Consider the following 13,278-nt stretch of genomic DNA (forward strand, 5'->3'; position numbering starts at 1 on the left):
CTGTTTTACTGTGCACAGCACTGCTTCAACAATCTGCTCTTAGAAATCAGCAGCTCCCACTGCCCTGCCAAACGAAGCTGTGGCGTGAAACGAGCAATGGCCTGTAGACTGCGAATTCCCTACCTTATAAATGTGGTCAAGACATAAAATGCAGAAATGTTTCAAAATCTTCCAATTGTCGGCGGGGTTGTCGCTAGTGTGCGATTCCTGTCTGTTCGATTTTCCTATGAATATTTATCTTGTGTTAGCAGGAAGAAGATGTACAAGGATTTGTGTGACGTAGTTCTTCCCATACCAATGTACAGGGGACCAGTGGACCATACAGTGGAGGACCAGGACGCGACGTACTTAAGTGGGTGAAGGCGATGCAGGTGCCGTCAAATGCAAAAACTTTTTTTTTTTTAAGTTACACACGGAAACACTGCCAGTAAAGAAGTTCTTGGAAGGGAAGAATTTATTTTTACCTTGAGGTTCGCATTGCTTAATTTGTAAACAGCCAGAAACTATAGACCACGTTTTCCTACATTGTTGGGAAGGGGTATACTTTTGGGATATTTTACAAAGGACTATAAAAAAGGAATTTCCGTTAGACTCGCATGGTATTAGGTACTTGCCAGTAGAGAATGAGGATGGGGTGCCATTCGACCTTATTATGCTAATGGCCCTCCACTGTATTTGGCGCTCGAGAATGGCAGGATACCATTGCGATCCTGACGCACGGCCAGCACGGATCTATTTTCGGGAAGGCATGAATATATATATTGAAATTCAGAAACTTGCTCCTGAAGCTTCCGAGTGGCTCGGAAGATTAGAGCCATTAGAGATTAGAGATTAGAGCGAACCCTAAGAGAATGACGACGCCACAACCCACCTGGATGATTGTTGTATTAATGAATGCTCATTGTGCCCTGTAAGTGGTTTTGTGTATTGTGCCAAAGTCAGGCAATAAAGAAAAAAAAAAAGTCGGCGAAGCCGAGTGGTTCGCGTGGAGAGCTGGTGATTGAATATAAGTGCCCAAGTAACCCAGTTCGAAGCGCGCTATGTGCTACTCTTTTTTTTTCCTCTTTTTTTTTTAGGGATTTTTTTTAATGTACTTAACTTGCTTCGTTACTTTTTACCTTTTAATTTTTATCCCAGGCCTTTTTTTTCTCCGCGCGAACAGTGCTGCCTGTGCGAAGCGTGCCAGTATGCCGCGTCCCAGTACGACCAGTTTCCAGCGTCATACTGGGACCATAATCAGGTATGGCGCTGGGACCCAGTGGCACTGGGTTTTGCAATAGGGGTGATTGGACAAATCTGCTCCCTGGATGACCTGTCAACAAAATGCGATAGAAACAACACGCCCTACCTGATTACGGCATTCTGTAACAGCAGCGATCGCCTGTCTTCTTCGTACTCCGTGCCAATCACTTCTTTTTTTAATGTGTAGAGCCATGGATTTTCAATCGGATTTTTGAAGTCGACCGATGCCCTGACGTCGAAAGCATAGCGGTGCCTTGAAAAGAAATTTGTAGCGCAGAGCTATACTACGTGGGTCGGAGCCGAGCTTCGCGCATGCGCGAGAGCAACCAAGTTCGAAGCGAACAACCAGGTCTCGTGTCTAATCACAATCGAATCGATACCTAAAAATTAAATTAATAAATCTTGTCTTCCACCAGGGAATCGAACTTCCACCTCTTGGACCCCCCAGCCCAGCGCTTTACCACTGCGCCACGCCCCGGATCATTTAATGCTCTTCATAATTCCTCTTGTTTTTCTATATTGCGAAATGTACATAATGACAAAATATACAGCAACAAATATTTACAAGGCTTGCATGCCACTTGCCGGCCGCGAAAAATTGAATCGTTACATTTGTGTAAGATTTCTAAACACCGCCTCGATTTGAGCCCCACATTCTGCATCTTTCAAAACATCATGCATTTTCACAATCATCATCATCATCAGCCTGATTATACCCACTGCAGGGCGAAGGCCTCTCCCATATCTCTCCACTTAACCCGGTTCTGTGCTAGCTGCATCCACTTGACCCCTGCGAACTTCTTAATCTCATCCGCCCACCTAACTTTCTGCCGCCCCCTGCTACGCTTTCCTTCCCTTGGAATCCAGTTTGTTACCCTCAGCGACCATCGGTTATCCTCTCTTCGCACTACATGTCCTGCCCATGTCCATTTCTTCTTCTTAATTTCCACTAGAATGTCGTTAACTTGAGTTATTTCTCTGACCCACTCTGCACGCTTTCTATCTCTTAATGTTACCCCTACCATTTTTCGTTCCATAGCCCTCCGGGTTGTCCTCAACTTAAGTAGAACTCTCTTGGTTAGCCTCCACGTTTCAGCCCCATAGGTGAGTACAGGCAAGATGCAACTGTTGTATACTTTCCTCTTGAGCGATACCGGTAAGCTGCTAGTCATAATCTGCGAGTGCTTGCCAAATGCGCTCCATCCCAATCTTATTCTTCTTGTTATTTCCTTTTCATGGTCCGGATCTGCGGTTACTACCTGTCCTAAGTAGATATATTCGCCTACTACTTCCAGTATTTCGCTACCTAATGTAAACTCCTGTTCCTTCCCGAGGCTGTTGAACATTACCTTAGTCTTCTGCATATTGATTTTCAAGCCTACCTTTCTACTTTTCCTGTCTAGGTCATCAATCATTATTTGCAGTTCATCTCCCGAGTTGCTTAGCAAGGCAATGTCATCAGCAAATCGCAGATTACTGAGGTATTCTCCATCTAGCCTTATCCCTAACTGCTCCCATTCCAAGTCTCTGAATACTTCCTCTAAACAAGCTGTGAATAGTACTGGGGAGATTGTGTCTCCTTGCCTAACACCTTTCTTTATGGGAATTTTGTTACTTTCTTTATGCAGAACTATGGTTGCTGTGCAGCCACTATATATATCTTCCAGCACTTTCACGTACGGCTCGTCTACCCCCTGATTTCGCAATGCCTGCATCACCGCCGAGGTTTCAATTTGAGTCAAATGCTTTTTCGTAATCAATGAATGCTATGTATAAGGGCTGGTTATATTCCGCGCATTTTTCTATCACCTGATTGATGGTATGGATATGATCGATAGTAGAGTACCGTTTCCGAAACCCTGCTTGATCCTTTGCTTGATTGCAGTCTAAGGTTGTCCTGGTTCTATTAGCGATTACCTTAGTAAATACCTTATACGTAACAGACAGTAAGCTGCTTGGTCTGTAATTTTTAAGGTCCTTAGAGTCCCCTTTCTTGTGAATGAGGATAATGTTTGCATTCTTCCATGCTTCCGGTACCGTCGATGACACCAGGCACTGCGTATACAGGGTGGCCAGTTTTTCTAGCACGATATCCCCCCCCGTCCTTCAGCAAATCTGTAGTTATCTGATCCTCTCCAGCTGATTTCCCCCTTTTCATATTTTCTAGTGCTTTCTTGACCTCGTCCTTCGTCACTGGTGGAACGTCTGACTGTTTTTCCCTACCGCCAATCTCATTACGGTCCTGGCTACTTTGGCTACTGTAGAGATCTGTATAGAACTCCTCGGCTACTTTGACTATCTTGTCCATATTAGTGATGACGTTGTCCGCCTTGTCCCTTATCGCATACATCTGGTTTTTGCCTATGCCCAATTTCTTCTTTACCGCTTTAAGGCTTCCCCCGTTCTTTACAGCATGCTCAATTTTCTCCATGTTATACTTCCTTATATCGGCCACCTTGCGCTTATTGATTAGCTTTGATATCTCGGTCAATTCGATCTGGTCTGTTGGATTGGAAGCTTTCATACTCTGCCGTTTCTTAATCAAACCTTTCGTCTCCTTAGACAGCTTACCGGTATCCTCTCTAACTATCCTACCGCCTACTTCTACCGCGCACTCAGTAATGATATCTCTGAAATTATTGTTCCTTGCCTCTAGGGTAATGTCGCCATCCTCAGTTAGAGCTGAATACCTATTCTGTAGCGAGATCCTGAACTCTTCTGCCCTCCCCCTCACCGCTAATTCGTTGATGGGTTTCTTTCTTACTAATCTATTGCGTTCCTTCTTCAGATTTAGGCTAATTCGGGACCTCACCATCCTGTGGTCACTACATCGAACTTTCCCGATTACCTCTACATCCTGCACAATGGCGGGGGTTGAACACATTATGAAGTCGATTTCATTTTTAGTCTCTCCGTTAGGACTTTTCCATGTCCATTTCCGGTTCTTCCGTTTGCTGAAGAAGGTATTCATGATTCGTAAGTTATTGCGCTCTGCAAACTCAACTAGTAACTCCCCCCTGCTATTCCTAGAACCAATGCCATAGTCACCTACTGCCTTGCCTCCTGCCTGTTTTTTCCCTACCTTGGCATTGAAGTCGCCCATTAGTACAGTATACTGCGTCTTTACTTTTCGCTTTGCCGATTCTACATCTTCATAGAAGCTTTCAACTGCCTGGTCATCATAACTACATGTAGGTGCATAGGCCTGTACAACCTTCAGTTTATACCGCTTATTAAGCCTAATTACGATGCCTGCAACCCTCTCATTAATACTATAGAATTCATCTATATTACCCGCTATATATACTTATTGACAAGGAAACCTACCCCTAGTTGTCGCCTCTCTGGTAAACCTCGATAACACAGTACATGCCCATCCTTCAGTACAGTATATGCCTCATTCGGCCTCCTAACCTCACTAAGCCCTATGACATCCCATTTCATGCCCTCTAGTTCCTCTAACAGCACTGCTAAACTAGCTTCACTAGCTAGGGTTCTAGCATTAAACGCTGCCAGGGTCAGTTTCCAATTTCGGCCTGTCCAGCGGAGCCAGGCTTTCTTAGCACCCCCTGCTGCGGCACAGGTCTGACCGCCGCCGTGGTCAGTTGTTCCGCAGCCGCTGGTGACTGAGGGCCGAGGTTTTATGGAGCTTATCATAGGAGGTTGTGGCCAATTACTGCACCAGGGTGGCCAACTCCTGTTCTGGTGAGGGAGTGCGTTGCCGGAGGTGTTCACCGGCATCAGGTCGCACCCCAAACCTGTATATGCAATTCCATCGACACGCGGATTTTTTTTTTTTGTCATCCGGTGGAGAATTGCGCGGCACCGGGATTTGAACCCCGGTCCTCTTGCATGCGAGGCGGATATTCTACCGCTACGTCACCGCTGCTCTCATTGACATTTTCACATTTTCACAATGTCAATCAGATTTTTCGTTAGTTGCTTTTTTTACTGCGTGTAAGTACTCCCTGGTGAAACGCATGGCAAGAAAGCGATAAGACGCCACAACCTCTCGGAGATAGCGCATTTGATGAAACTAATTAGGCCAGATGAAACGACTATAATTCTCCTTGTCTACAGTGAGAATGATAGCGGGATTCCGCAAGTGGCAGGTACTGCGCCCTTCCTTTCCTGTAGACGACTTATAGAACACCGGCGAACTTCAATGCATTCAAAGAAATGCTGGTTGTGTTCGACAAGGGGCGTGCGATGTACCGTCACGAAAAGACGCTTTCCAAGAGCGGCCGCCAGGGAGACCCGGATCTCTCCAGAAAGAGAATGCCTCGCGATACCTGCTATGGCCGCCGCTAAACAACGCCAACCGGAGGAAAGTGAGGATGGGAAGAAAGTGACTCGGCGGTTCACTGAACACGTGATAAAATTCGGTGAAAGTGCCAACTCAGCACCAAGCATAACCGTAACTTTACGCTACGCATATCCGGGCATAGCAGAGCTAAGCCACTGCCAATTTTTTTGGAGACCTGATTGGGGCAAACTGCTGCCTGGATGACATGTCAAATCAACGCGATGAAACAAAACGCTCAACTTCATTCCGGCATACTGTGCTTCCCTTTTAATGTACAGGTGCGGACATAAGTAAACGGAGCACGCTTTTCCGCTAAAATTAAAATCTTGCCTTTTGAAATAGAGATAAGAAAACAATATTTGTCCTAGAGAAAGCGCATTGGGTTCAAGTACCGATTCGCGCATACCACGGTTACCAGCCTCAATTATTCAACGCGTGAAAAATTTTAGAAGGAAATTGCGTGCTCCGTATACTTTTGTCCGGACCGGTACAGAGCCCTGCTTCTTGAATGGCTTTTTTTTTAATCAATACTTACCGCTGCTCTGACAAGTGAAAACCTAGCAGTACCTTATTGGTTAAGTCTGCTATTTGGCTGTTGTGTCAGATAAATGCAATAGAAACAGCAAGCCCAAACTGACTCTGGCATTCAGTCACAGTGCCGTCGTTTTCCTGCGTCCTAACAAGCGCTTCCTTTTTCTTGTACAGAGCGCTGCATTCTCAATATACTCACTGCAGTCGATATCTACCCCTTCTCTGACAAGCTGTGCCTTGAGCTCTTCCCGAGATCACAGAGTAATTTACACCATCTTGGGATCTTTAAAGCACACGGACGCCTCTCCGTTTCGCCTCTTTTGAAACGCAGCCGATCGTGTACTCCGGATCAGTAGCTGAGCGTTTTAACCCCTGAGACACGCGGCAGGGCAGTTGCAGTTTACGCGAAGTTCAGAAAAATTGGTGTTCTGTGCGATGCTAGTGGCCAGGTAGTTGATATTTCAGTATCCTTCCGCTTCGATGTCTCTCTCTTGTGTGGACCTGAAGCCGACATACAAAAGGTTAGATTACTGTGCTATGCTCCGAGCCCTCGAGTTAGTGACCAAAATGATTTCGCGTTTCGCTTAGGGCATCATATTTGCGCATTTGTGTAAGATGCTTCACGAGAAACGCCCGCACCTCATGCGAAAGCACTCTTGAATGATGCTTCATCGTTCCGATGAAGTGCTGCGTTGGATTTTCAAGGAGATATATTGTTACGTGGAAGATTTACAGTCCCAAAGCTGTCCGCACAACTAACGTTGATGAGGGCACCGATTTCACAACACTCAGCGTCGTCATCTTCTCCGAGTCTGTTGCACTTCTTCATCCTCATCACGAACAGCGAATACAGCTAAGTAACACTACCGCCCCCGCGGGAAAAGCACCGTCCCGGTGCGGTCTATGTTATCGGAATAGAACGTTGATGATAGGGCTTTAGACGGGACACATGCACTATTTCGGATGTTGGAGCTGTGAACGGGGACTTCGGAACCACAGATTCAACTTCGTAGGTGACGTCGGTCACGGGGCGCAAAACACGGTAAGGGCCAGTGTAACGGGGCAAAAGTTTTTCACACAAGCCCACTCGACGGCACTGGAGCCACAGCAAAACGCGAGATCCAGGAGTGTAGTGGACATCACGGTGGCGGCTGTCGTACCGGATCTTTTGGGAGTCTTGGGATGCAGAGAGCCTGGCATGAGCTTTCCGGCGGGCATCATGAGCGCGGGTGACGGCATCACTGGTGTAAGTACTGGTGGCGTCTGCCGCGGGTAGAGAGGTGTCGAAGGGTAGTAACGGGTGTCGGCTAAATAATACATAAAATGGGGAGTATCCAGCGGTAGAATGGACAGATGAATTGTAGGCGAATGTGAAAAAGGGGAGATGAACGTCCCAATCACGATGGTCGTCAGACACATACATGGCCAGCATATCTGTGAGGGTACGGTTTAGACGTTCCGTAAGACCGTTGGTCTGGGGGTGATATGCGGTGGTGAATTTGTGGCGGACGGAGCATGAACGGAGAATTTCGTCAACCACTTGCGACAGGAAACAGCGGCCACGGTCAGTTAGTAGTTCACGAGGAGCACCATGATGAAGAATTACGTTTTCTAGAAGGAAGTCAGCGACGTCTGTGGCGCAGCTGGTCGGGATGGCTCGGATAATAGCGTACCGAGTAGCGTAATCGGTGGCGACGGCGATCCATTTGTTCCCCGTGGTGGAAACTGGAAAGGGGCCAAGGAGGTCAACGCCTATACGGGAAAATGGGTCAGTTGGTATGGGTAACGGCTGCATATGACCTGAAGGCAAAACTGTGGGCATCTTCCGACGCTGACACAGTTCACATGGGGCAATGTACTGCTGGAAAGAGCGGTAGAGCCCAGGCCAGTAGAAACGTCGGCGCAGGCTGTCGTATGTGCGAGAGAAACCCAAGTGGCCAGCCATGGGAGCATCATGGAACTGTTCAAGGATGGCGGAACGCAGGTTTTGGGGCACGACGAGCAAAAGGTCTGTGCCATCTGGTCGCATATTACGTCGGTATAGGGTGTTCTCGTGGAGCACAAATAAGGCGAGAGATGGGTCAGGGCGGTCGGAGGTAAGACGGAGGATAATGAAATGCAGAGAAGGATCTAAGTGCTGTTCCTTGGCAATGTTAGCAAAGGCGGAGACAAACAAGACACATGCATCATCGCCAGAGTCTGTAGGACTAGGGGAGTCGACGGGAGGGCGTGAAAAACAGTCTGCATCTTGGTGAAGCCGGTCGGACTTGTAGACGACGGAAAAGGTGTATTCTTGTAATCGTAGCGCCCAGCGCCCCAAACGGCCAGTAGGATCCTTGAGAGAGGAAACCTAGCACAAGGCATCATGGTCTGTTATCACAGTAAAATGGCAGCCAAACAAATAAGCGCGGAATTTCGTCCAGACAAGCGCCAGGCACTCTCGCTCTGCAATAGAATAATTTTGTTCGGGTGCTCAGAGGAGGCGGCTGGCATACGCAATCCCCCTTGTACGGCCGTGTTGTCGCTGAGCGAGTATAGCTCCTATTCCATGACCACTTGCGTCGGTACGGAGTTCAGTTTTGGCGGAAGGGTTGAAGTGGGCCAAGACTGGTGGAGTAGTTAGAGCAGCAATAAGCTCTGAGAAAGCTGCAACTTGTTCAGGCCCCCAATAGAATGAAACGTCTTTCTTGAGGAGTTCGGTGAGCGGACGAGCAAGGACTGCGAAGTTCGGGGCGAATCGTCGGAAATAGGAACATAGGCCAATAAAGCTTCGGACATCGCTGGATGAACGCGGAGTGGGAAAATCTCTGACGGCACGTATCTTGTCAGGGTCAGGCTGAACACCGGAAGCATTAACCAAGTGACCAAGCACTTTGATTTCCCGATGGCCGAAACTGCATTTCTTTGAGTTGAGTTGAAGGCCGGCGCGGCGGAATAGCTCGAGAATGGTAGAAAGGCGAGAGAGGTTGGTTGGTTGGTTTGTGGGGTTTAACGTCCCAAAGCGACTCAGACTATGAGAGACGCCGTAGTGGAGGACTCCGGAAATTTCGACCACCTGGGGTTCTTTAACGTGCACTGACATCGCAGCGAGAGAGGTGGCTGTCAAAAGTGGACGAGAAAACAATGACGTCGTCTAAGTAACAAAGACAAGTCGTCCACTTGAAGCCGCGCAGAAACGAGTCCATCATCCGTTCTAAAGTTGCAGGGGCGTTACATAGGCCAAAAGGCATGACTTTGAATTGATAAAGGCCGTCAGGGGTGATGAACGCTGTTTTTTCACGGTCTCTCTCGTCGACAGAAATCTGCCAGTAGCCGGAACGAAGGTCGATGGATGAAAAGTAGTTGGCTCCGAGGAAACAATCAAGCGCGTCGTCGATGCGCGGAAGAGGATGTACATCTTTTTGGTTATCTTATTCAAATGACGGTAGACAACGCACAATCTCCAACTGTTACCCTTCTTCTTGGCCAACACGAGAGGGGATGCCCAGGGGCTACTGGAAGGCTCGATTATGTCGTTCGCTAACATCCTTTCGACCTCCGTTTGAATGACGCGTCGCTCGGCAAGCGAAACACGATAAGGCCGCCTGTGAATAGGCCTGGCGTCACAGCTGTCAATGCGGTGGGTGACAACTGTCGTTTGACCCAATGGGCGGGTACCGAAGTCGAAAAGGTCACTGTAGGTAAACAAAAACTTGTGTAACTCAGCGGCGAATTCAGGTTGCAGATCAGCTGCAATCATGCTGTTAAGCGGATCAGGGCGCGATGTGGACGACGAGGGGTTGTTGGCAGGGACGACAGTTGTATGATCTGTAGACAGAGCTGATATGGCACAATCGGTAATCGGGGACAGCGCAGCTAATGAAATTCCCTCGGGCAGAACCCGAGTTAAAATGCTGAAGTTAAGGACAGGGAGAGTGGTGCGGTTCTGGGAGATGTGCCCAGTTAGATTAGGAAGGGTGACCTGCCGCTGCAGCATGACATCAGCAATGGTACAAGCGAGATAATCGCCACCTGGGACGGGTGGAAATGGCGACATAGGGATGTAAACGGCAGCTTCAGGAGGAAGGCGGCTAAACTGTGCTGATCGAAGGCGGGGTGAGCAGGAGGGGTCTTCAGAGCAGAGCGGAAGGTCCAAGCGAAGTAGGCCGCTAGAGCAGTCAATAAGGGCAGAGTGGGCTGTTAAGAAGTCAATGCCCAGGATAACGTCGTGGGGACATTCATGTAGGACGGTGAACAACACTGGGCCATGACGGTCAGCAATTGTAACTCGCGCCCTACACATGCAAACCACGGCAGCAGGGCTACCATTGGCGACGCGAACTGTGGACGAGACGGCTGGCGTAAGGACTTTCTTGGAGCGACGGCGAAATGAGGAGCTGAGAACGGACAGTTGGGCGCCTGTATCAAATAGAGCAGAAACGGGAACTCAATCCACAAGGACGTCGATACGGTTATTTTGTAGGGCAGGGGTCAACAGAGGTTTTTCGGTCCGGGTCATAAATGCAGCGTCACCTCCGGGAGCTGAATTGGCTAGTTTTCCGGTACATGGCCAGAATAGGACGGTGGCGAACCGCGGCGAGGAAGAGGAGAACGCGAACGTCGTGCTTGCGGGGATGGTGAACGGTTGGCAGCAAGGACAGTGGAACCGGGGTCAGCAAGGGTCTGGTCGGGGCGATGTGGGGAATAGCGAGGGGCATAGTCTCCGCGGCGGTCGACGTAGGTGTACTGACGAGATGGCGTGTACCAGCGAGTACGGCAGTGGCGGGAAATGTGGCCAACGCGAGAGCAAGTAAAACAGATGGGGCGATTGTCGTGGGTACGCCATTCATTTGGGTTGCGGTAACGATATCGGGGCGAGAAACCGGCGTTGGTTGAGGCGGCGGCGGTGCAGGTGGTGCTGGTAGAAGGGAGGCCCATATTCGCAACTTCTTGGCGAACAACAGCCTTAATAAGTGATATAGTAGCCAGGGTGTTGTCGGGTGTATGCGACAGCGAGGTCGCGGGAGTCATTGCCTCAAGCTCTTGGCGGACAATGCGTGTCAAAGTGCTGTCGTTAGCAGGTGGTCGAGGAGTCGGGATATCGATACAGGAGAACCTAGCTGCCGTGTTCGACAGCCGGTCGAAACGGTGAGATATGCGCCTCTGTTTCGCCTGCTCGAAACGTCGGCACACCTGCAGCACAGAGTCCACGGTGGAGCAATCCCTGCACAACAGGAGGTTGAAGGCATCGTCGGCAATGCCTTTTACTATATGGCCGACTTTATCCTCCTCAAACATGCCTTGGTCGACTTTATGGCATAGAGACAGGAGGTCTTGGATGTAAGTGAGATAAGATTCCGCAGACGTTTGGGTGCGAGAGGCGAGCACTTTTTTGGCGGCAATGTGGCGGCCAATAGGCTTTCCGAATAGGTCGTGGAGCTTCTGTTTGCAAATATCGCAAGATGTTAGCTCGTCTTCGTGGGTTTGAAACCACACCCGCGCGGTCCCGGCCAAGTAAAATATTACATTCGCGAGCATGAGTGTGGCATCCCAACTGTGGTGCTTGCTCACGCGCTCGTATAGGCATAGCCAGTCGTCTACGTCGACGTCGTCGGTCCCGCAGAAGGTTCCAGGGTCGCGGGGGTGGGCCATTACAACAGCAGGTGCGGCGGCTGTAGAGGTAGAGGCGTCTGTAGTCATTGTGGTGTTCCGATGAGGCGGCCGCTGCGGAGATCCAGCTTGTGACAGGGGATCGAATAGATTCACCTCCACCAAGAGATGTTACGTGGAGGATTTACAGTCCCAAAGCTGTCTGCACAACTAACGTTGATGAGGGCACCGATTTCACAACACTCAGCGTCGTCGTCTTCTCGGAGTCTGTTGCACTTCTTCATCCTGATCACGAACAGCGAATACAGCTAAGTAACAATATTTTCAATCGACATTTCTTTTCCTAAGCCAATACGTTATTTTGTAATATGTTCAGTAGTTAGCGAAAATATACTCGAGACAAGGCTACGCTTAGGTTTTACAGTGTGGCACTCCACATCTCATAAAAAGCATGATTACACTTTGCTGAGACACGAAATTGAGACATCTCGAGAAACTAAACGAATCTCTAGTTTATCCTGAGCGCATTTTCACGTTTTCGTCTTCTCCTTTTGTCGGTGATGCTACCTCTGGCTCCTAGAAATGCGATGCTTCATTACTGTATTCACTGTTTTTAAGTTTACCTGTTTTTATCAACATCACTTATATTTATTTCCTCGAAGCGTAGTCATTGAATGCATGATCTACCCACATCAATCTTGACTTTCATTGAAAAAGCTACATTAGGCTGTTAAAAGCGAGTTTTGCCGTGTTTCTCCTAGGCCACAACTTCGCATGCACTGTAACCATGACAGCCAGCTGCGCCGTGCCACGGGAGGCGGCGCCGCGCCACTGTACCGACTCGTGACGTCATGTGCATAATTATGCAACCATTCTTCGGTCCCATCCGCTGCGCCGAGTCTCCGCATCGAGTCCGACTCTGTATGATTACCTGACTAACTGCGCAACTGATCATATAAATTTGATCGTGTTAGTCACATGCGCCATGGTTGAATAAGCGGAAGGGGCGCGGAAGTTCATGGCATCTTGCGAGAAGCTGTGTCGGAAATCATTGTTTGACGTGAGGACGCCCGACAGCGTACGAATGAAACACGAAAGCCTAAGTGGAGACGCCGGAAGAACGTCTCGCCAAACAGCGGCGTCAAGACGCGGAGCCACAGTCATCGAGCCGTTGGCCAACTACGAGAACGTCCCATGTAAGCACGAAGAACCAGACCTGAAGAAGCGCCGATGACTGTCCACACAATATTTGGGTCTGCTTTTGTGAATAAGCAATTTGGTTTGGTTTGGTTTGATTTGCTTTATGGGGCTTAACGCATAACGCGACTCAGTCTATCAGAGACGAATAACCAGTTTGACTTTGTGTGCAGCGTGCACTTCATTACTGTATTCAGTGTTGTTAGGTTCCCAGTTTTTTCCTTTACTCTGGTTTAATTATTTGACGCGTAGTCCATGATAGCAAGATTTGCCCACTTCAAACCTAACTTTTATAGCCAAACGAACGTTAAGCTATTACTGCGGCATCGTAGTTGACTGCTGAGTGAATCCATGTATGAAACTAGCTTTCGCTGCGTATATTCGGCCTAGCTCTTCTAAGGCACTGCTGACAT

The sequence above is a fragment of the Amblyomma maculatum genome, chromosome 1, assembly GCF_055883805.1.
Source record: "Amblyomma maculatum isolate TAMU_Amacu chromosome 1, ASM5588380v1, whole genome shotgun sequence".
Lineage (NCBI taxonomy): Eukaryota > Metazoa > Arthropoda > Arachnida > Ixodida > Ixodidae > Amblyomma > Amblyomma maculatum.